This window comes from Calliphora vicina, chromosome 1 (assembly GCF_958450345.1).
Source record: "Calliphora vicina chromosome 1, idCalVici1.1, whole genome shotgun sequence".
NCBI lineage: Eukaryota > Metazoa > Arthropoda > Insecta > Diptera > Calliphoridae > Calliphora > Calliphora vicina.
Genome location: NC_088780.1, coordinates 90,860,231 through 90,887,383, shown reverse-complemented (window position 1 = coordinate 90,887,383; position 27,153 = coordinate 90,860,231).

The following is a 27,153-nucleotide window of genomic DNA, read 5'->3' as shown; positions in this document are numbered from 1 at the left end:
ATTTAATAATATTAACATTAAATTAAATTTAATAATATTCGACTAATGAAAACTTTATTACCGTACTAGCTGTCCCGGAAAACTTTGTTCTGCCATAGCTCACACAATGTTTGAAGAATCCCGCTATAATAGTACTCCAGATATGCAATAATAAATTTTTACTTTGTATGGGAGGTGCCATGCCCAGCCCATTGTGCCTATATAAGTCAATTATGAATCTAAACCATTCAGGGACCCACTCAAACACACACAACAAATTTCATCGAAATCGGCCCAACCGTTAAGGAGGAGTTCAGTTACTAACACACGTACAGAAGAATTATATATATTCTGGGAAAAAACGTAATACACTCAACAATTTTCCTATGAACTGGACACAAATTGATACAAGTATTGTGAGAAAATTTGTTGTTTATTCACATACAGTGGTGGCCAGGTAATTAAGACAACAATTGTTTGCTAAATTCCATGTGATTGTCAATTATTTTTTGAAATATTTCCACAAAAATGTATGCATGAGGACTGTTTTAACACACAAGTGTGTTCTATTCAACTGTGTGAATTCATACATATTCAGCACGAACACATAAGATTTTTCTACAACTTGACCAAAATTTTTTTTTTTAAATAAACATATTTTCTCACATTTATATCATTATATTTTTATTATTATAAAATATTCGGACCAAATTTCATATTCTTATTTCCATTAGTTTCGGTCCTACCATGTTATTAACAGCGGATGTTCGCTGAAGTGGGTCAATGTATTTCCACATATCTTTGCCCATATATGTTGTACCGATTTTTCCAAACATTTTTGAGAATCTAGAAATATTAATAATAAATTTCAAACCCTTAGGTCCTTTTGTTTTGACTCTATCGCACTTGAAAATCAGTTGATGAAAAAAATTCAAGTATTTGTCTTAAATAGCTGGCCACCACTGTATGTATATAAATCGAATAATTTAAAATTTATGAAATTATATAGTAGATAGACATAATTATAGAATTTGTTGAACACAGTTTTAATAAGTATATTATCTTAAATTAAATTAAATAAGGAGTAACATATTTCACCCAATTACTTAAAAAAAATGTAGAACATTTTTAAAAATTATACTAAAATCGATGTGAAAATTAATAATTATAAAATTTTAAATTTCTTTTAACAAAATGATAAACAAATTTTCATTAATTTCGTTTAAATTGTCATAAATTTAACCCAGCTGTTAGGTTTGAACAATTTTTGTCAATTTTGTTTATGTTTTATTTAAATTTGCAATGGCTTATGGCATCAACTAATAATAAAATAATCAATTTGAATGTTTTTAGTTAGTTTTTAGCTATATGGGGTAGAATCGAACAAAAAAAAAATAAAACAAAAATTTAAAAAATATAAGCAATTTGGTCGAGGCAATATATTTTATTCTTTATATGAGAAATAGAAAAAACAATTATGGCTTAGTGTTATTTTCGCATCAAAATGAACACTATTCGATTCGATTTGCATACAAATCTATTGCATATAATGCATTTGCGTCATATTTGGACTTACATCAACTGCAAATTCCCCATTTTCTAGAGCTGAAATTCTTATATCACCTCTTGTAGATTGTACACTATTTGATGACGATTCTCTGCGAGTTGTTAAGTTTTCCCTAATTAATTAGCCAATTAAAAAACATAAGGTAGACATATTATATCAGCTTATAAGGAATTTTGTCTACTTTTCAAAAATATATATAACTTTTTACAACTAAAAAAATCATGGAATACTTTTTTGAAAAATATGACAAAAAAATTTTTTTGGAGTTTTTGCAAAGATACAAATATTTTAATTTGAAATAAAATTTTTATTATTGAATATTTTTTAACAAAATTTAACAGTAATTTGGATTTAAAATGAACAAATGAACACCAATTTTTAAATTTGTAATCAGGAATCCAGCAATTCCCAAAAAAGTGTTGAAAAATCCCAGAAGTCTTTATACTTTTATGCATCATTTAATCCGGATTGGTTCATTTGGAAACAAGGAGTGTCGATTGGAAGACATGATACTTAGTTTTTCGTTATCAGTTTCTTGGATGTACCAAACTGAGCTGCTTGAAGAGTAGCATCCCAAACCTATCATGAATGAGAATTCGCAAAGGTGACTTATTAAATTTCGTTGCTTTGGCTGGTATCATCTATACCAAATTTTAAATGCGATACAAGAAGAGAAGTAGTAAATTAAATTTCACATTCGATTAAATTCACTTAGTAACTTTTCCATAAATATAGCGAATATCTGTATAATATTTTACTATGTAAAAATGTAACATACGATGATTTCGCGCAAGAGTTAGGAGTTAGATTCCACCAGAATACTAGTGAAAATATTATTAGAATATGAGAAATGAAACCATGTATTTTAAGAGCTGAAAAGCATACATTTTTATATAAAAGATTATTTTTAATTTCAAACTAAATTTGGGTCCCTAATAATATAATTTTTGAACATATATTATATATTTTATTAGCAATAATATAAAATCTTTAGAAATGAAAGAAAACCCCATTAAACTACAAGTCACTAACAGATTATTAATTAAGTAACAATTTATTTCAATAAGCTTGTAGAATTTGTCAACGGCTCGTGTTCTCGCATTGAAAAACAACAAAGCAACCCCAAAACAGCAACAATAACCGAAAAAAGGCCCATTTCTTTAATGAACAAATACTTTAAATAACGTGAACGAACAGTGACAAAGCTAATGTAATATTTAAAATAATTTTTTCTTGTCATACTCAAAGCCAAAAACAAAAAAAAAACATAAAAAACAAAACGTAAAATAAGGAATTTACAAAATCTCAGCCATAGAAAAAAATGTGTTTGACAAAAACACCATGTTTAACATGGTTAAAAAAAAGAATCAGGGAACGTTAAGGAATACAGACATACAAAATGACTCACATTCACATCAAATGTAAAATAATGAGTGAGTGAATGAATGACTGACTGAACCAGTGAAAGTAAATGAGTTGGAGGGCTGGGGAATGAATGAATGAATGGCGCTAGAAAATAAAATGTAACAGAAAAATAAGACAGCTGGGAAAAAGAGTATGCAGGAACTGTGATTTTACCTTCGTCATTGTCATGATAATTAATTTAAAATGTACTACTCCAACCGCTTCTTTTATTGTTGTTGATGTTTTTTGTTGTTCTTTCATTTCAAATATTTTACAAAATATAACAACAACAACAAAAATCATAAGAGGGTTTAGGGTTTAAAAAAACAAAAAGAAACCCAACAAAAAGAAGTACCTACAGACATACAAACACACATGCGATTTATTTTAATAAACTAACTCTTAAGATACACTTTCAGAAGTGTGTCTGCAAGTTTTTAAGTTGTTATTATGTATGTGTTGAAAGCAGGGGCAGACTAAAAAGTATTTAAAAAAGAAAATAATAAAACAAGAATTTTGGTTCACAATTTCACCAAAGCGTCTAGTTTATGAGGTTTTCATCAATGACATCTTTATAGGAAATCAATTACTTTCTTGGGAGGCGCGATAAATCTAAGTCGCTGGGTCTACCAATTCATTGTAATTTAAGTTCTTGGAATTTGCTACGGATACTACTAACAAACATTTATTCTGGTATAGTTTCTTGGTGTTAAATGGTTTTTATAAAACGTCACCTCCATGAACGTGTTGACAGATTGCAGATTAAAATCCACACAGTTTTTACTGCTTATATGTACCTGATTGATGTGTTGTAATTAGAGTTTTTCATGGGAATTCCGAAAAATTGTGCGAGAATTCCCGGGAATTTTTTCCTTAGTTTTATATTATGTTTTTTGAACTTGATTTTCTGTAAAATAAGATTAAAGCTCCAAAAAAAATGCAAAAGATTCATACCAGAAAAAATTTTTACCCAAGTAGTCCAATAACAAGTTAATTATTCAAATTTTTCCAAAAACTCGTGAATGTTTACTGCTGTCACAGAATTCTATTCCAATCGATATTTTAGTATTTTGCTTTTTCAGAAAGATTGTTATGTTTTGAGGTGGATGAGTGAAAGAACTTAGTTTACTTCTAAGCCAAGATTAACAATTAGGATGTTTAATAGACGACTTAACAATGTTGGAATAAAACCAATAATATTGTTGGGTTTTCTTCCAGTTTTAATTAACCTCTTTACTTAAATTTTGATTTAATAAGCAAAACAATAGCAATTCAAAATTAAAAAAACAAAATATTTATTTTTTGCGAATTAACATTCTTAATTGGAATCCAACGAAGGTAGAACAAGATCTAATGGAAATTGAATCCATTCCGATACAAATGACAAGTGGTGACAAGTTTGTATACAACCAAAATTAGAAATCGAGTCAGTTTATCTCTTTATATTTAATTATTATTGGATTTTTTAATTTGTATCCAATTACACTTTGAAACCAAAATTTTTTTTTAGATTTTTAACGAAGTCTACATTCTTAAAATTGGATAATTTTGGATAATTTCAAGTAGAACCTCAGTTATGGACTAAAATGTGAGACAACCACTAAAAATGTGGATATCTTTCAATATCTTTTGCTATTTTTGAAAATAAATTTTGAACACATTGCATAATAAGAATCGGTCCATTATTTCTACCAGCCCCCATAAAAATTCATTTCCGGAAATTTGCTCTCTCGGACATAAGTGCTTATAGAACAGCAGTATCCATACAAAATATATCAAAAATAGGTTCCATGTAAAAAGAAATCACAACGCGATATTTTTTATGGATCGGCCAATATTTGACCTATAGCTCCCATATAAAGTCCACTTCGGAAAATCACATTAATACTCATAAATCTCTTATAAATATCGTTACCAGTTTAAAATTCGACATAATTAATCACGCCCTACAAGAAGATCTACCCATAATTGGTCATAACTACTTTTGAAAAACACGCTAACCTACATAAATATCGATTCGAAACAAAAATTTACACAGATCAGATGTATGTAGGCAAAAATCAAAATACAGGATTTTGTGAATATCGGCCATAGTGGATTCGCAAAATCGCAAAATTTCTTTCTCTTGTCCAACTTTAACAGTACCGGTATACTAATGATTCTAATTTTCCCTAGTTTCAATATATTTTCCGAAAAATTATTTTCATTTGAACATCGGATATTGAACCGAAAAATTGTCGTTGGCTAAAAGATTTCTCAAAAAACATATTTTTCATTTTCTAAAGATTTCCCTTTTTTATAATCCATCGTATGTTTAGTAATATATACAAACTTTTAGGACCATAAGAGGATCTCGACATAATGAATATCTCGTACTATGTTAGGCTGTAATCGAAAAACTTTAATATCCAGTAAACGAATTTATAGAAAAAAAATAAACTCAAAACTAAAGTGTGAACTTTGAACATTTAAAAAACTAAACTAAGGAGAATTTGTAACTTCTGGAGAATTTCGAATTTTGCGTGGTCATGCAAAATATGTATATAATGATACTGTTACGTTTTAACCTTTTTAAAACGTTGGTTTATTTCCTTTTAATAAACCGGATACTTTTGATTGCAAATAAAAGCCGTTTAGTAGTTTGAAAATTGTAACAACTCTTTATTTATTTGAAATGTACAACAACAGAATTAAATAGTCACTCAATGTTTTTTTATACACGTTTATAAATTAGCAGAAATACGGACACACTTTATAATGTACACGAATTCACTTAAAAAATACAGCAGACTTTAAGGCACTCAGTTGATTATTATTCGAAAAGCTTCTCTGATGAACTCACTAACGACTTCAACCTCTGCCACTATTTATAACACTGCCATCTGCACTCTAGATTGTTCTTTAACTGTCAAAGTTCGTATTTTCGAAGCCTAAAACATACGCCATCTCTGGTGATTTTTCTACAATGTTCTTTAACTGTCAAAGCTAGCAAACATTCAGCGTTGTCATACTTACGATCAATGATCAACTCAAAGCTTTTATTTGATGTTAATAATGTCCACAGATATGTTACAATAGCACTATGCAACTTTAAATTAGCTGTTAAAATCGTTATGTTTGAATCCAAGTACAATTTCGAAACAATACTAAATATCAACGTAATCGGAAGAGGCTACACACGGAGCGAAACTTAGTTGTGGTAAACATAATTTAAGATAAACATATTATGATTAGATTTATGATTGTAGTCAAAACATATTATGATAATTTTTAGTAGCATTAAATCAATAAGTGAATGAATGAAAATTTTTTGAGCAAAATCATCATAATGAAAAATGTAAAAATTTTCGCATTTGGAGTTCAGAAAACCCACGTGAGATTATGGAAAAACTAGTGCAACCATGTTTTGTAACTGTGTCTTCGAAAATCGGTATCGTGAAATGATAACAGAGGTGTTACTTCCTAAATTGGAAGATTGTGAAATTAATTACACATTTCTTGGTAGAATGAGAATTACCTCTTTACATCGTGTGATTTAACACCACTGTATTTCTTTTTAATGGGTTATTTGAAGTCAAAGGTGTATGCAAAAAAGCCCACAACCACATGTAAATTTATGTAGGAAATTCTGCCACATTAAATCAAAATGGTCATTGAAAATTTCGGAGAAATAATAGGCCAGCAATATGTATATTACAGTTCAATGAAAAATCTAAAACTGTGTTTTTTACATAATTAAAATTTTGCGTAAAATTGGGACACCTTTTACATGAGTGGTGTTGGGATTTTGAAATGGCTTAGAAGTTGGACCTATTGTTTGCGATATTTGCAATTTTATTGAAATAAAAAAAAGCGTGCTTCATTCAATTGTTGTCTCAAAAGAGAGTTGAAAAGAAAATAGGAAAAACTAATGTTTAGAAGATAGTATAGACGATTAAAAGTGTTTTAGATAAGAAGGAAAGAAAAGCAGAAGCTTCAATCAGTCGACTGTTTAATGGTCACCCAATGGTGCGACATACAATATCCCTTACTGATATTCTGTTATACAAGTATTTAACCCAGTTTGCTTCACTTTGTATATAGAAGTAAAATTTGGGATCCTTAATATATTTTGCATTCCAAATAATTGAATATAGAGAGAACCTTCAGCTCGATCTCCCCTTTTAGAGCTGTCTGTATAAAAGGAATGGCCCAATAAGCATGTTATTTTCTTTAGAATTTTATCGCAAATATATGGGATATTTAAAAAAAAATTCGACCCTGAGTAGGCCCGTCATATACAAAATACCAAAAAAATGTAGAAAAATTTAAAAAAATAAACCTAAATATCTCACGAACTAAAAGAGATAAACTACAGACATATCTATAACCTCAAGGAAAATCTATATTTAAAATTTCAGCTCATTCGGATCATAAATGGATTTTTGTCGATTTTTGAGAGACTTTGAGGGGCCTCCAACTGATCCCCATTCTTCCTACGGAGCTTAACAGCTATAAATCAACTCGAAATCAACGCAGCCGAGTAAATAATACAGCACAACATAGGATTGTGGACTTGATCAGTATGATCAGTATTTTAACAAAAAAGTAAAAACTAAAATTTTTAAAGTACAAAGTGAGTTCAGAATGCATTGATATGTTCACAAGAGTTGTTCAGCTTTACCATAGCTACAACTTTACTAAATATTGTTAGTGAAAAATTAGGAATCCCTGGAAGTTATTCTAAAATAGTAAAAAAAAATGTTTGTTCCTAATTTTTTCAATAAAAGGACTCGAAAAAGGTATTTTTGGCAAAAAATTTTACGAAATTAGTTTGGTAGGCTCTTAAAAAAGTAACCACTTAAAATCGGTACGGATTAAAACGAGAATAACTTTTAAATGAAACAACGTACGTTAACATTTTATACATGAAATTAAAGGTAATTTATTAAGCTTTTAAAAAAAATATAACTGTAGGTTTATGTGTCTTTATTGCGAATAAATTTTCAGTCTTTTCTTTTTATGCCTCCCATTAATTGCTGCACAACTTTTCTTCCGCCTTCTACCGTTATTCCAGCATATTTATTTCACTTTGTTCTCATCAACATCTGGTTATTTACTGTACCTGAACTCTTTTTCACGTTTAACAACTGCCCAATATATCTCGATTGGACGAAGATTTGGGCAATTTTTTTAATTGATGTGTTTTGCTATAACATCAATATTATTCTCATTATTCCACTTCATAGTTGTATTTGAGTAATGACAACTTGGCTAAAACTTTGTATCAGATGTGTGATGTCTTATAAATGACAGCAATCGCTTTTCTGAAAATTCTTAATGATATATATGCCGAAAATCAGATTTTGGCTATCTTTTAACACGACAAAATTTGATTTTCTAGATATTTGTGCACAATTTTATCTCTAGCTTATTTTTCCATTGTGTCTACACTTTTTAAAACTAAACATAATGACTTGTTTAGTTTTGTTGTTAAAAACATAAGTAAATATTTTTCAGAATCTTTGGGGGCCCATAAAAAAATTGGTCACCAAAATCGGTAAACTGAGTATAGGATTTTACTACCCTTCGGTGGTAGAATCGAACTTATACTGTCAAGAGCGTGCGTTTTTTGTATTGTTGCACTGTGTTAAATATAAAGCCAGCATTACGATTACAAATTTAGCAAGAATTGTTGACAATAAAGTGACTGGACAATGAATTTGGAACCTTGTACACAACAGTAATTTTACTTGTCTACTAAAAGTGGCAGTAATACAGCGAGCTGCAGTGAGCTCTCAAATGAGCTCTCTTGTTTTTATTTTCACATGTACGCAAGCACACACATTGTATAAAAACAGTCAGTCTCGCATGAGCATTGATAGAAGCAGGTTGTGTTACGCTTTAATGTTTGTTTATTTCATTATTTCAGCTATTTGTTTTTGTTTTTGCCAGAGAATAATTCTCAACTCATACAACTACAATATCTAAAAACTGTAGTGGTGTGAGTTTGCATTTCGCTGCAGTAATACCAAAACTGACTCAATCCAGTGATCCATTCTCAGCAAGAACACCCAAGGTCACTACAAAAGTCGCCGCCAAAATTTTTAATAACAATATAAATTCTATTTTTTATTTATCATAAAAAAAGGCCAATGAATTAAAGTTTAATGTTAGAAATTTTGTTAAAAATTTACTTGGCACCAATTGCTGTTCATGTTGATTTTTTTTTGCTAAATTTAACAGATAATTTGTATGGTTTTGCATTAGTTTTGATGCTGTGTCTGGGAATAACAAAATTGAAGTGTAAACTGTTCTAAATTGATAGTCTGGTCACGTTATTTTCAACCATTCTTGATAAATTTGCTTAAGTTGTATTCGTATTGCAGGCTTTCTTTCTAATAAAATGAAGATCTCTAAAACTTTATATGAAGGGGACCTGACACTTTAACATGATAGCCTCAGAACTAAACAAAACGAACTAGCTCTGTTTTGGATGTCTGATCAATTCTAGTTCGGGTACCCTTAAATTGTACTTTTTGATTTTAGGGTCTTTTAGCGTCTATAATGTTCTCCGTTAACTGATCAAAAACAACCAATCTATCCTAATGGTAAAATACAGTAAAAATAAAAATAATAAAGCAACTTATCAGTTTGAATACATATTAAACAATACTGATTAGTTAAAAATAAATTTAACACTATCACCTCATAGAATTTAAAAGTAATTCACAATACCCCGCCGTACATGTGAGTTTCAATAAACAAATGCAAAGATAGTCAGTGGTGGTTGAGTTGAAAATCAACTCAATTTAAATCAAGTCAACACTACTACTTTTCATAAAACAAAAACTGAGTGAAAAAACTTTTTGACTTTTCCATTTATGTATGTGAGTGAGTGTGCAATGTACATACAAGTCTGTTTGATTGTATATGTAGGTTTTGTTGACCTCACCCAATATAAAAACACCACTTGAATGAACTTTACAAAATTCAACATCATTCTTTTTTCACACCCATACTCTGGCTGACTTTTAGCTTTACTCTCCTTTACTGCACACTTGTCTTGTATGAATATGGAACTAGACACACACACATGCAGGAAAATATTCTCATATAAAAAGATTTTCAAAAATTGTTTTTTGTTTTCATTTTCATGATTCGTTTAGGTACTAGAAGTCAGTTGGAAAGCAAGTGTCAAATTCAGATTCCAATATATCCATTCATATATAGACTCAGTCGCCTGTAACCCACATGAGATATTGACAATGTGAAAATGTACGTGAATTTTGGCAAAAGTTAAAAAAAACACAGTTTTCGTATGTAACAATGGCACCAAATATTGTAATTCGCACATAGTACGTAAGTATGTCGGTATGTGAACTCTCTGTGTCATTCATGCTTTGACTCGTGTATTGTGTGACTGTCTACAGTTGAAAATTCTGGTCATAGAAATATTTATATTTTGTACCCACATCATACAACATAGTCAAAAAGTGTTTGTTGGAAAAACCTGGTGTTGCTTAATTTAATTTATTTTAAAGAAGAATGGGATATTATTTAAGAGAATGCCAAAATAAAATTTGGGCTTCCAACTGATTTGGTTTTAAATAATGTGCTGCTACTGAACATTAATGCCGGATGGGTGAAAAAATACACAAAAATAGTACTGTTTCAGAAAAATTCTAACTACGGCCAGGTGAGAACTATCGTAAATCAACAGTAAAAAAAAGGCTTCACTAAGCACTATATAGATTTGATGCATCATGGTCACAAAATGGTAAAATTTTTGAATTCTATGGATAGATTTTTTTTTCATAACGTCTCATTTTGCTTCCGTAAGACTGTGCCAAATCATATCATTCTTATTCTTTTTTTTTGTGGTACACTTTTAAGTATGTTATTGTCCACCAATATTGATGAAACATATAGATTTTAAAAGGTTCTTATCTCTTCTAATCGAGTTTAAATTTATCATTTAAATAAAAAAAGAAACTCAAAAAAAAATCGTGTTATATAATTCGAACACAAAATATCGTGAAACTTTAACTTTTTTTGAGCTTTGATTGATAGTCTCGGTTTTAACGCCAACAGTAATCAGCTAGCATAGCTGTGTTCCAATGACCTTTAAATCATTTTTAAAGCTTCTTTACATGGTGGAACCAGGATGTAAATATGAGCAGGGTGACAGGAGACACAGATTGGAAAAAATACAAATGAGAATGACAAAATAAATTTTCAATGACATTCTGAAACCCAACTTTTCATAAGCTTTAAACATGTCGTTAACTAGCTGTTCTACATTTTCGGCTCTGTTGTTTTCTAAAAACCTGCTTTCAGTGATAACTAGGGAACAAGTTTGTTATTAGTAAGCTTTTTATCAAAATGTGGGTCTTTCATCAATGTGAGTATTTATGGTAGCACAAATATTCCTTCTTTGAGTTTATCATCACTTAACTTGGAAAATACAGCTTAAATATAAATAGAATGAACAAAATTGTTCTTCAAAACAAGTTTTATGTGGAGTGATGGTAAAATGACTTATTTAGGATTTACCAATGGTATATGTTTCATATTCGATTTTCCGTAAACAAACGCTGACATTTCTGGACATGCCTTTGGTGCATTTAAGCAGTTGCCACGACCAATTAGTTCAGTATTCATATTGGATTTTCAATTAAATTTAAACCAATATGTCAACGTTATCGAATAGGAACGATTACTAAACAAAACAAAATAACAAAAAAAGTACAATACATCGAAAACAGTAACTGTTTCTTTTAACCCTAAAGCAGTGGTGCTCAAACACATACCATCAAAGCGTTGGTTGTGTTGGTAAAACAGCGGAGAATAAAAACAACAACAACACCACAACTGATTTCATTTTGTTCTCTGAGATGAAAACAAAGCAACAAACACATGATCATTATAAGACAACACACAAATAAGCTTATAGTGTATGTGTATCAAAGTAACGTCAGCAGAATTTGCTTGCCCTATCACGCGTGCTAGGGAATTGTGATATTGAGCGACACTGCCCTAAAGTGAGGCTAGTAAAATAATAATTGACATGAACCTAGAAAACTAGACGTGATGGATACCACATTTGTATGGGGGCTAGGTGAAATAATGGACCGATTTCAGCCAGTTTCAATAGGCTCGGTCCTTGAGCCGAAAAACTTATATGTACCAAATTTTATCGAAATATCTTCAAAATTGTGACCTGTAAGGTTTACATGGACAGCCAGTCAGACGGTCGGACGGACGGACGACGTTTAATCGAAGTGATTCCGAGTCGATCGGCATATTTTAAGGTAGGTGTTAGACTAATATTTTTGGTCTTCACAAACATCTGCACAAACGCATAATACAATCCCCACTATGGTGGTGTAGGGTATAATGATCTGCAGGAAAAATAGAACTACATAAATGCCAAAATTATATGTCTTCAAAAATTTACTAAATTAACTAAACTGGAAAAAAACTTAACTTTTAAATGACATTAGAAGTTCTCACTTTAATATACGAAATATTGTATGTAGTTATTACATTTAAGAACATTGACATTAAGTAGGAAGCTTTAACACTTAACGCAAAGCAACCTATTTTTTAAATCTCCCTCCATGTGTTCTTAAATTTCTCATAAAAAAATCTATTCATAATAAATTTAATAAATTTTGATTCTGATTTTGAATTTTAATGTTACACGAAATATATTTTCAATAAAATATGGATTGACTTTGTAGAACAATGAAAAATATTTGAAGGACGATGCAAATTTATGTAGTTAGATCATTAAATTAATTAAAATCGAAAATACTATTTATTTTATACATTTCAGTATATAATTAAACAATGAACAATTTTACCTAACGTATCAAAAATTGCTATACAATGCAATAAAATATTATTTTCATAATTCTTGTTATGTTAGTGTATTCATGATTGAATTTCCTGAATTTTATTTGTTAAATGTATGAGCAAATGCAGCATGTGTATTTATCCTCGTATTTTATTTCATTTCATATTTTGTTCCTTGCGGCACTTTTTATTTAGTCTGTTTATTAAAATATTGTATTCTATACATAAATACTGTGTTTTTTTTATTTCGTTCTGGTTCTTTTCGTATTTTTACTGGTTTATTAAGTTTTTGTTATTGAAATTAAAAATAAACTTTGTTGGCTCGTACTCTTTACAACTAAATGCGGTTACGATGATGCTTCATTCAAATCCATACAAATTGTAGCCAAAAAATATTTCAGTTTTATTAACAACGGCAACAATAACGATAATAATAACAAATAAAAGAAACGTCCATTAGCCTTTCAGCATTTTATGATGAATTCGTTGTGGAACTCATGTATAGAACAGCAGCCGCAACAAAGGGGCTTTTTACGTAAAAAGGTGTTAGCCAAAAAAAATATTTATTAAAACAAAAAAAAAAATAAAATAATTTATTTGTTCCCTTCATTTAGATTGTAAAGGGTCTTCCGAACATTGACTCTTGATAGGCTCTCATTTATTCAGTCTGTTTTGCAAAGACACCGTGGACGGATATAGCTTTCAAAATAGATGTTCGGGCAACATTCCGCGAGCTTCGACCACTTTATGGTGATGCCCATTTCTAGATGCAATGGTACGTAGTATTTGGGATGATACCAATCCATATGAGATCCTATAGCGTTCAATATATCACGGATTGGTGTGGATTTTTGAGTGGCGGCGTCATCGGTCCATATTTCTTTGAGTACAATATTGGCTAGGCCATAAGACGATGATCTCAAAATCTTTTTGTCCTGACTAGGATGATATAGACACAATGACATGAGGTTTCAACAGGACGGCGATGTGTGTATGGAAGTTCATGATACATTCAGTCATAGAAAAATAGACATTTCGGTGCGCGCCACCCAGCGAAGCTTCGGCGGATGATGTTATATTGATTACTCAATGTCATAGATATGCCTTGCGAACGAATAAAAAATTTTTATTCGTTAACACTTTATTTTGTATAGTTTCGATTGAGTTTGTTGTAGTGCATGGATTCATTCACGACTGATGTGTATACAAATTTCAAGATAACAAACACAATGTTACAAAAGTGTATGATACAAAACTGAATTATACACAAGTGAATGATACAAGAGGTTTATCAATTAACCATTATGTTTTGTCTGAGTTCAGATAGTACTGAAACACATATAATTTTTCTCGATCACTTCGTTGTAGCGAAATAAAACATGATATGGCCGAAACAAATGTAACTAAAAATACGATATTTGGTCTGAATATTTATACCCTACACCACCATAGTGGGGAGGGTATTATGCGTTTGTGCAGATGTTTGTAACGCCCAAAAATATTAGTCTACAACCCACCTTAAAGTATACCGATCGACTTAGAATCACTTTCTGAGTCGATTAAGCGATGTCCGTCCGTCCGTCCGTCCGTCTGGTTGGCTGGCTGGCTGTCCATGTAAACCTTGTGCGCAGAGTACAGGTCGCAATTTTGAAGATACTTCGATCAAATTTGGTACATGTTATTTTTTCGGCTCAATTGAAACTGGCTGAAATCGGTCCACTATTTCACCTAGCCCCCATACAAATGTCCTCCCGAAATTGGACTTTATCGGTCATAAATGTTTAATTTATCTATTTATCTACACAAATTTCGCTCCAAATAAGTTTTATATATACAAAATTCATGTCACCAAATTTTGTTATGATCGGTCCATAATTAGTCATAGCTCCCATATAGACCCGCTTCCGAAAATCACTCTATCGTGCATAAATCGCTTAAAAATGTTGGTATACACACAAAATTCAACATAGTTAAATTTAATATAGACATAAATCACACGACCTAATTTCATGGTGATCGGTCCATAATTGGTCATAGCCCCCATATAACCCTACTTCCGAAAATCACTCAAAAATATAAATAATTGAAATTTTAAAAGAAAATTTTTTTTTTGCGCTTTTACTTAGTGTAGGGTATTATATGGTCGGGCTTGACCGACCATACTTTCTTACTTGTTTCTAATAACACTGTGCATCAAATTTCGGGTCATTAAATCTCTCCCGAATGAGACCAACGGGAAGTGATAGTAGAACATCAGTAGACCAAAACCCCCAAAGGGTTTTAAAAAGTTAGCTCGTATTTTAAAGTTATGCGCCTTTAAAGTTCAGCTTTTTTGAGTAAAAATTGTTCATATATATTTAATTTTTAAAATTTAATTTGTATTTTTTTTGCATAGTTTATATAAAAATTAACTACATTATATAGTTCGAGGTCTTTTCTGCTCTGGTGGATGCTCTGTAGAACCAGAATTTGAAGTAGACAAATTTTGTAGTTCACTTCCTGTGTTTTCTTCTCCTTCATCATCGTAATGCAAGTTCTTGCTCCACCAACACATTTCCGCTAATACAGCATCGGGAGACTGTTTTCCTCGATATCTGCAAAATTTGTGTTAAAATGTATTGGGAAAACAAAAATATATGTATATTAAAAATTACCTCATTTCAAATGGCATTGCAATTTGGTGGTACTGTTCACCTTGTTCATCTGATTCGGTCGCTAGTTGCTGACCGAAGTAGTCTAGATGATGATGTAGGTAATGAATTTTGAGCGACATATTAACGCCTATTTTAGAAAAAGCATTCATCATTGCGTTAACAGATCTCTGATAGCTGTCAGACCTATTTTTACCCAACAACCCGCCAATAACCTCTTTGATTGATTGCCAAGCAATCAAGTTTTTATTTAAAATATTATCAAATTCCTGATTTCTGACTAGCTTCCGAATGTCTGGACCATTCACAACACCTAAAGGAAGAAAAGTTATAAAAAAATATATATTTTAATCAAGAAAAATATACTTATTTTAAATGTTTTACCTTCTTTTGATTTACTTTCAGTGAGTTGGGGGGAAATTTTTGCTAAAGTAGTGTAAACTTCATCCCTCTTAACCACAGTTTTCAGAAAACTTTTTACTATACCGAGTTTTATATGTAATGGTGGTAATAAAATTTTGTCTTGAGGTACCAGGGGATCTTCAATGACGTTGGCATTCGCATGTTTGCTTAATTCCCTACACTTGCATTCATGATTTGCATATTGATCACCCTTATATCTGGAGTCCCAGTCACATAGAAAGCACATGTATTTAATGTATCCAGATTGCAATCCCCGAAGAATTGCTACCACCTTCAAGTCACAGCATATTTTCCATTGATGTTTATTGTAGTCTACTTCTTGAAGAATAGTTTTTAATGAGTCATACGTCTCTTTCGTTTCTACACTATAGGCAATTGGTACCGATGGTTTTGAGTTTGTTTGATGGAGCAACACTGCTTTTAAACTGGTTTTGGAGCTATCAATAAAAAGTCTCCACTCAGCCGCATTGTAACCAATGTCCATTTGGCTCATAACCTAACCTAACCTTTGAGTATTGAGTACTCAAACAATATGGCAAATACTCGATACACGATACCAACTACTCAATACTTTTACAGCAATATTCAGCAATTCTCCAAAAATTGGTAATTGCGTATCTAAGTACCAAAAACTATAAAAATAAAAAAATAAATCTGCAAAAAGTGTTAAAATTAATGAATTTTAAGTATATTAGGACTAGAACATTCAACTAAAATTACTTTATATAAATATTGACTTACTTCAATAGATTATTCATAAAATATGTATGAAAAATTTTTACTCAAAAAAGCTGAACTTTAAAGGCGAATAACTTTAAAATACGAGCTAACTTTTAAAAACCCTTTGGGGGTTTTGGTATACTAATTATCTACTTTCATTTCCCGTTGGTCTCATTCGGGAAAGATTTTCTTGTTGCACAGTGTAATTTTTTGTACATTTGAAATAAAATATCTTCTGAGTAAACTAGCCTTTCTAACAATTGTTATATTATTTCAGTTGTTATACCATCATATTTAGGGGGAGGGTATTTAAAATTCGTCACGTCCGAATATAGTACTCTTACTTGTTTTAACAAAATATGAAAAAAATATTTTACTTGATCACGATCAACTTCGAGTGCAAATATTTTCCTACCAATTTTCAAAGAGTAGCTTCTGTTTGAAAGATAACACATATACACGATGAAGGTAACTTGGTCAGATGAGACAAAAATCAACCGTGTTGGGTCTGATGGGCGCCAATGGACATGGGTTGATTAAAGAATTGGAGTCCTAGAGCGAAATATTACAAGCACAATGAAATTTGGAGGTGGATCTTTGATGACGTGGGGCTGTTTTCGTCGAAACCAGTTGGGTGTACTACGCCAAATTACTGGCAGAATGTATGCCAGAGATTAAATTACAATCCCTGAAGACTCATACCTGCCAAGTTTGGATATATTTGGTTTCATGCAAGACAACGACCCGAAGCACACTGCCGGAATTACTAAAAAGTAGTTTGAAGAAAATGGGATTAAACTTTTAGATTGGCCACCCCACTCTCCGGATTTAAATCCGATTGCACACCTTTGGTCAATATTGAGAAGGAAAATATTGGCTACAAAAAGATCCCAGCGAAAACCATCAATGAACTTTGGGTGCGTTCTATCTAGGCGTGGGTAAATATTATCTCACAGGTGCTAATATATCTTGTAAATAGTATGCAAAAACGAATAAAACCTGTTAAAACTGCAAGAGGAGGGCACACGAAATATTAATAGCCAAAAACGTAAGGATTTTCATCAAGGGTCATAATTGTTCACAGCTAATATGTGAAACCTTTTTAAATTTAAAAAGTGAATGTAATACTTTTTGTTAGTTTTATCTTTTTTTTATTAAAGCATAATGTAAAGATTAAAATCAATTTAAAAAATTTCAATAAAAACAACGAAGAAGTTGTTTTGTGAACAATTATGTCCCTAAGTGTATCTTTTAAATTCTTCTGGTTTTGATTGTTTTCAGAGTATCGTTATTTCCCTACATTTCCTAATAAAAAAGGTACTAAACTACATACTGTAATTTACAAGCACATTTAGAGAGGTTCTACTGAACATCGATGAGCTATCGTGGATTTTAAATTTATTTAAAACAAAAATATAACACAATTCATTAATTGTTTCTCAAAAATTTCGTTTTGTTAAAATAAATTTAATATCTCCTTATCGACAAACAAAATGATGTTATGCTCATTTTTGAAATTCATTTGCAATTACAAATAGTTAAGAATGCAGAAATAAATATCTTCAAATGATTATAAAAATAAATACAAAATGATTTCATGACAACATTTTTTCTTTTCCTTTGGCCACAAAAAGGTTCTTTCTGATAAATTATAAAGTTTAAAAATGCATATTTCGAAAAAAACTAAAAAAAGACAAACTCAAATAGTATAAAAATGCATAACTAGCAAAATTACGAAAAAACATAAATAATGCTTAAACTTATGCTTATAAGTATTCTGATCTTCTTATTTTTTGCTCTGCACTTGAACATTTCTTTGGCGAAAGTTTGTGTACGTATGTAAGTACGTGTGTATTAGGGTGGCCCTTATTTTGCACTTTGTCGATTTCCTGGTGATTAATTATAATTATTAATAACAATTATTATATGTAACTGTGTTTAAATATATTTGTAATTCATACCTTGAAATTATGAAATAAAATGATTCCTAAATGTGGGATTATACTTTGGTTTTTAATTTTAAACTATTTTCAGTAGAAATATTGAAAATTAAGAAATATAAAACAAAATGTTTATATGTATTTAAAAAACAGTGAACAACATCATTAGATTCTGGCGATTCATTCAATTGATGTAAAAATATCTTTAGACTTCTTTAAACGTATTTTTTTGTATAAAGTATCAATATTTAGTTGATTTTTATTTATTATATTTCATTTAGCTTTAGTTTGATTTAGAATTTGGTTTGCTGAAACGTTTCATACTCCATTTGATTTTTCTGAATTCGAATCTGAATTGTATCTTATTCGTCTAAAATTAAGTGGAACAGGAATGTAGACAATTTGCAACAATATGCATTAAAGGGTTAAAGTATAACAATAATTGCATCAGATGATGTAGCGGGCTGCCTTTCACAGGCTAGGCAAGGAAATCTTTTAATATAAATTGACAAAAACTCATTTGAAAATATTGATATTTTCCTGACGATTGAACTTCAAATGACTGTTGATTAATTTAATTAAAAAAAAAAACAAGTAAGAGAGCTATATTCGGCTGTGCCGAATCTTATATATCCTTCACCAAATTATACCTAAAAATATTTTTTTTTTAAATATTTTTATTTAAACAAAATCAAAATTTTTTTTTTCCAAATTGTTTTTTAATTTTTTTTAAAAAAAGTTTTTTCAAATTTTTTTTAAATTTTTTTGGAAAATGAATTTATGACAAATAAAAAATGTTTAATGAAAAAAAATTCGGGTTAAAAAATATTTTTTTCCGATTTTGAGCCATTGTATGTCCAACTTACTATGATCTTATATACGTCGTTGCAAAGGTCTTTGAAATATCTATCATTAGATATCCATATTGTCTATATTAATGACTTAGTAATCCAGATATAGGTCAAAAATCGAGGTTGTCCTAGTTTTTTCCTTATATCTTAGCCATTTGTGGACCGATTTTCTCGATTTTAAATAGCGACCGAGCCGGAAGAATTACGGAGATATTGATTTCAACACACAGACGGACAGACGGACATGGCTATATCGATTCCGCATCTATAACGATGCAGAATATATATACTTTATGGGGTCGCAAATGAAAAATGTGGAAATTACAAATGGAATGACAAACTTATATATACCCTTGCCACTCATGGCGAAGGGTATAAAAACTCATTCTGAATCATGTGTGCCTAATTTTTAATGTTTAGGTTATTATTACAAAATATTCAAAAAGTACAATTGCAATAAATAAATAGTACCATAAATTATCCTATTTCGTGTTTCTAGGTCCATCGTTATAAAATATTCAAAATGTACTATTAGTTGGAAAAAAGTACCTGTAGTCCCTTTTTTAGATTCTAACTCAGTCATGATAATGTGTGTCCAATTTCCAGCTTATAGGTCATTATTATAGAAATTTCAAAAATACCATTTGAAGAACGAAAAAGTTGTTTACCTCAATATAATTAAGCCCTCTAAGGCGAGAGATTTATTTTTTATTTAGAAACATATCAGCCTACTATTAAGTATAAAAAGTACCATTAGAAGAAAAATTAAAACTTTTCCTTACTTGGACACATGAACCTACATGGGATCAACTGATTTAACAATATAGTTCCTATATTATCAACTTAATATTTAATAAATTATCACAAAACCGAAAAAAACCGAAACCGATCGGTTTTCAATTTTTTAAAACCGAAATAGAAATAGATAATTCATTAAACTTCTAGAAGATAACACTGGGTATATTATAGAAGCTATTAAAAAAGTGGCCACTTAAAATCGGTGCGGATTAAACGTGAATAACTTTTAAATGAAACAATGTACGTTAACATTTTATACATGAAATTAAAGGTAATTTATTGAAAATTAAGAAATATAAAACAAAATGTTTATATGTATTTAAAAAACAGTGAACAACATCATTAGATTCTGGCGATTCATTCAATTGATGTAAAAATATCTTTAGACTTCTTTAAACGTATTTTTTTGTATAAAGTATCAATATTTAGTTGATTTTTATTTATTATATTTCATTTAGCTTTAGTTTGATTTAGAATTTGGTTTGCTGAAACGTTTCATACTCCATTTGATTTTTCTGAATTCGAATCTGAATTGTATCTTATTCGTCTAAAATTAAGTGGAACAGGAATGTAGACAATTTGCAACAATATGCATTAAAGGGTTAAAGTATAACAATAATTGCATCAGATGATGTAGCGGGCTGCCTTTCACAGGCTAGGCAAGGAAATCTTTTAATATAAATTGACAAAAACTCATTTGAAAATATTGATATTTTCCTGACGATTGAACTTCAAATGACTGTTGATTAATTTAATTAAAAAAAAAAACAAGTAAGAGAGCTATATTCGGCTGTGCCGAATCTTATATATCCTTCACCAAATTATACCTAAAAATATTTTTTTTTTAAATATTTTTATTTAAACAAAATCAAAATTTTTTTTTTCCAAATTGTTTTTTAATTTTTTTTAAAAAAAGATTTTTCAAATTTTTTTAAAATTTTTTTGGAAAATGAATTTATGACAAATAAAAAATGTTTAATGAAAAAAAATTCGGGTTAAAAAATATTTTTTTCCGATTTTGAGCCATTGTATGTCCAACTTACTATGATCTTATATACGTCGTTGCAAAGGTCTTTGAAATATCTATCATTAGATATCCATATTGTCTATATTAATGACTTAGTAATCCAGATATAGGTCAAAAATCGAGGTTGTCCTAGTTTTTTCCTTATATCTTAGCCATTTGTGGACCGATTTTCTCGATTTTAAATAGCGACCGAGCCGGAAGAATTACGGAGATATTGATTTCAACACACAGACGGACAGACGGACATGGCTATATCGATTCCGCATCTATAACGTTGCAGAATATATATACTTTATGGGGTCGCAAATGAAAAATGTGGAAATTACAAATGGAATGACAAACTTATATATACCCTTGCCACTCATGGCGAAGGGTATAAAAACTCATTCTGAATCATGTGTGCCTAATTTTTAATGTTTAGGTTATTATTACAAAATATTCAAAAAGTACAATTGCAATAAATAAATAGTACCATAAATTATCCTATTTCGTGTTTCTAGGTCCATCGTTATAAAATATTCAAAATGTACTATTAGTTGGAAAAAAGTACCTGTAGTCCCTTTTTTAGATTCTAACTCAGTCATGATAATGTGTGTCCAATTTCCAGCTTATAGGTCATTATTATAGAAATTTCAAAAATACCATTTGAAGAACGAAAAAGTTGTTTACCTCAATATCATTAAGCCCTCTAAGGCGAGAGATTTATTTTTTATTTAGAAACATATCAGCCTACTATTAAGTATAAAAAGTACCATTAGAAGAAAAATTAAAACTTTTCCTTACTTGGACACATGAACCTACATGGGATCAACTGATTTAACAATATAGTTCCTATATTATCAACTTAATATTTAATAAATTATCACAAAACCGAAAAAAACCGAAACCGATCGGTTTTCAATTTTTTAAAACCGAAATAGAAATAGATAATTCATTAAACTTCTAGAAGATAACACTGGGTATATTATAGAAGCTATTAAAAAAGTGGCCACTTAAAATCGGTGCGGATTAAACGTGAATAACTTTTAAATGAAACAATGTACGTTAACATTTTATACATGAAATTAAAGGTAATTTATTAAGCTTTAAAAAAATATAACTGTAGGTTTATGTGTCTTTATTGCGAATAAATTTTCTGGTTTTTCTTTTTATGCCTCCTATTAATTGCTACACAACTTTTCTTCCCACTTCTACCGTTATTCCAGAATATTTATTCCACAGATTTGGACTCAGATTTGGGCAATTTGTTTAATTGATGTGTTTTGGTTTAACATCAATATTATTCTTATTATACAACTTCATAGTTGTATTTGAGTAATGACAACTTGTCACTGAGTAATGACAACTTGGATAAAACTTTGTATCAGATGTGTGATGTCTTATAAATGACAGCAATCGCTTTTCCAAACTCTCTTTTTATATATAATTCTAAAAATTCTTTAAAAACATGTCTGAAAAGCTTGACTCTTTAAACTGCAGCTTCGGATTGCCTGCCAAATTAATATTTTTGTTCAATTTTACGTATTCATATTTAAAGGCCACATAACCTCGAGCTGCCGAGATGTAAAATTTTTTACCTGATATCTCGAAAATCAGATTTTGGCTATCTTGTAACACGAAAAGGTAGGATTTCCTAGATATTTGTGCACAATTTTATCTCTAGCTTATTTTTCCATTGTGTCTACACTTTTCAAAACTAAACATGATGACTTGCAATTCATTGTAGAATAATGGTAGATTTGTTGTTAAAAACATAAGTGAATCTTTTTCTATTTTTAAAATAGGAGGCGTTGTTATGATTACTACAGTGCCACTTACCGATCTTAAGTGGCCACCTCTTTAAGTTGCCAAATTTTGTGACGATCGGTCAACAATGTTTCATAGCTCCCATATAAGCAACATTCGGGAAAATGACATTAATATACATAAATCTCTGAAATATGTCAGTATCCAAACAAAATTCAATACAAATATGTTTCGTATATTCGCAATGCATCCCACCAAATTTTGTGACGATTGGTCTATAATTACTCATAGCTCTCATATAAGGCCCACTACCTAAAATGTTGGTATTCAAATAAGATTAAAAAAAATAAGTTTCATATCAAAACAAAACTCTTTATAAACATATACTCGGTGTAGGGTATCATAAGGTCCATTACTTTTATACTATACTACAATTTTATTTGTTTATTAAAAAGTATTCTCGTTGCTTTTCACAGCGGTTTTTGTTATATTTTTTTCGAATGAAATATTAAAATAAAATATAAAAAATCAAATAACTAATGGAAATTCAAAATATTATTTAAAATTAGAGGTTGACATTTTGGCATGTGGTATTCAATATTTAGATCTTTAACCCACTATTTTTTTGAAAAAAAATTATTGGAAATCTAAAAGGATATTTAAGGATAAAAATTTTAAATGACATTTTTGACATATCTTGATACATACAGGATAAAATAAAAATAATATGAAATATTTTACTACTCTTGCTGATCATTTGACACAAAATTTGGCATAGTGGGATGATCAGAAGTATTTTAAAATATTTTTTAAAAATATACTCCTCTGAAAATTTTAAGTCCTTTTAAAAGGAAACAGGATCACGAAATGAAAAACTGAAAACGCAGTTTTTCTCCATTTAATTTATTGTTTCAGACGTATATCATCCGGTTCGTGTCTAATATTGAGTGTCGTATGGTGTAATATCAGATCCCAAATAACATACATATATTTTGTAAATCCAAAAATTAAACTTCAAATAAAATGTGAAACTTCTAAACGTTATCCGATTTTGTTCAAATTTTCAGCATTTGATTTTTATATGGCTAAAAACAATTTTAGTCTTTGGGAGCATTGAAATTCAAAAAATTGTAGAATAAGTACCTCCCTAGTCTGAATGTATAAGTGTATGTCTGAATACTGGTGGTTGTGTTGGTAGTGCTGGTGGTATGTAATTCAAATTGGGCTTAAAGTACTTTCATACAGGGGATATACCATGTAATCTTCAGCAATCCACAACAAACTGTAAGAGTGCACGAATGAAATGTGAGAAAAAAATATACCATGAAAATGATTCATGGTTAAATCTTCCTTGTTTTCCTCTTCATTCACTTCTACATCTTCTTCCTCATGTTCTTTTGATACTTTTTCCTTGTACTTCCTTATTTGTGTTCGTATCCTTATTACACCCTTATTGTAAATGTGTATGAAAGTAGTTGGCTGGCAAAAGGGAACTGCATACAAAACCACAGAAATGCATACAGACACGAATAAAAAGAATATTTTATATATGAAAAGTTTTATTTTCGTATCAAGATAAACTTTTGAATTTTAGAATTTCTTCTTTTTTATGAAGGTATTTAAAATTTTATAATTTTGTTAAATAATAAAACAAATTTTAAACATTAATGTTACATATAGTCGTATGTGTGTTTAGGTTTTTACAGGATTTATTAAATAGGGCAGAAATTGAAAAACATCAAATTAAAAGTTTTATTTTAATTAAAGCATTTAGTAAACTGCAATTTAATTTAAAATTTGTTCCGTTTGATTTTTCTACAATATTCATTTACAGATTGATAAAATACGATTATGTAAATGTTCTTGATTTAAAAAATTAAAACGTCCAAATTAAAAAACCTCATATAAGTGATGGAACAAAAACTGATAAAGATTGATTAACTGAATAGACTATAAAAGTCGACTGTATTCGGTTTGGGATTCCCCGCTTTGGGATTTTCGAACAAAAATTATTGGAATAATCTGTTTCATAATATTTTCAAAAAATAATACAAATATTGTAGATGAAGGCCTGAGAATAATTCAACAATCGGAAGTTAAATACCTCAGAATACATCTCAACCGTCGCACAGAGGGTTGAAATGTACCAAAAGTGGCGATTAATTCAGAAGCTGAACTTTATCTGTCAAAGTCATGTTTGGTATTGGGTTAAAGTGCATTAAAAAATAAATCACCAACTGCTAAAAGTACAGTTGTGAGTAACTTACTTTATTGGCAGAGAGCGGTCAAAGTCAAATAATTTTTACAAATTTTGCGAGCTGTGGTTAAAATTGAAAATTGTAATATTTCGAGAGCTTATATTTTTTGTTAAGTCTATTAAAAGTAGAAATATTTAAATAGAACCATCAACTTCAGTTATTTGAGAACATAAATAAATATTTTTTGTTTAGATAAATGTTTTGCAAATATTTTTTATGTTTTTTTTTTAAGTGCTCCATTATTGGGATTTTTCGATATATAGATGGAGTTTAAAAAAGTTCAGGGCGAGATAGGGTAAATTTAATTAAATGCTCTTAAAATATGACACTTCTGCTTATATATCCCAAAAAAATAGTGCGGGTTTAATGAGGTTTTTTACTTATTTAAGTTATAGTGAAAGAACTACTGTTGCTAAAAAAAAACATGCTGAAACAAAACAGGATAAAAAGAATTTTCCTTCCATTTTTTTTAAAGTTGTGTTTTTATGTATTTATGATTATTCATTACTAAAAAATGATAATATTCTCTTTTGTGATTTTTTTTTAAAAAATTTGTAAATTTATAAAATTTTGTGAAAAACAAAAACTAGATTTTAAATTAAATTTCTACTAACATAAATACATATAGTAAATTTATTATTTGAATTTTTTAATCGCACGTTAAGTATGCTTTAATCTCCAATTTCATTCATTAATTTATCGCTTTCCATTCCATAAATTGTGAGCTAAGGTCTCTTTTATCCGAAAAACAATAATGCGCTTAACGGGTTAAAAAATTTTTTTTTTCTAAAATGATGTGTTTTTATGTATTTATGATTATTCATTACTAAAAAATTATAAAATTCTCTTTTGTGACTTTTTTTAAAAAAATTTGTACATTTATAAAATTTTGTGAAAAACAAAAATTAGATTTTAAATTAAATTTATACTAATATAAATACATATAGTAAATTTATTATTTGAATTTTTTAATAGCACGTTAAGTATGCTTTAATTTCCTATTTTACTCATTAATTTATCGCTTTCCATTCCAAAGTCACAGCATAAATTGTTAGCTAAAGTCTTTTTTCCAAAAAACAATAATGCGCTTAACGGGTTAAAAAAAAAAATTTTAAACTTTTTTTTTCTTAAATGATGTGTTTTTATAGATTTATTTATTTGTTACTAAAAAATTATAATACTCTCTTTTGCGACTTTCATGATAAAATTTGTACATTTATAAAATTTTGTGAAAAACAAAAATTTTAAATTAAATTTAAAATAAATACATACAATAAATTTATTATTTGAACTTTTTAATAGCACGTTAAGTATGATTTAATTTCCAATTTTATTCATTAATTTATCGCTTTCCATTCCAAAGTTACACGATAAATTGTGAACTAAGGTCCTTTTTTCCATAAAACAATAATGCGCTTAACGGTTTAAAAAAAAATTAAGTTTTTTTTCTAAAATGCTGTGTTTTTATATGCTTATAAAAAAATATAATATTTTAAAACTAAGGCTTCTATAAATTAATCGCCGCTTTAGGTACCATTGAACCCACTGTGCGTCGCCTTACATTAAAAAGCAAAGTTGACTCAAATAAAATTGAAATCAATTCAAATTAACTGGCTCATTGCCAGAAACTGTTTAGATTATAAACTTCTACTTTATAACTCAATCATAAAACCGCCTCAGCGTCAAATGTTTAAAAAATCCTAAGATGCCACAACAAGTTTTTAAGAATGATCTCAGTTGCCCCCTGATATATTAAAAAACGCAAATATACACAAGGATCTAAACTGCCTTTGTAAAAGCTTAGATCAAGAAACGTGTAGAAAAATATTTAAAAAATCTTGAAATCCACTGGCCTTCAACATAATAAAGAAGTGACCACTTAAAATCGGTACGCACTGTAGTAATCATAACAACGCCACCTGTTATCAAAATGGAAAAAGATTTACACA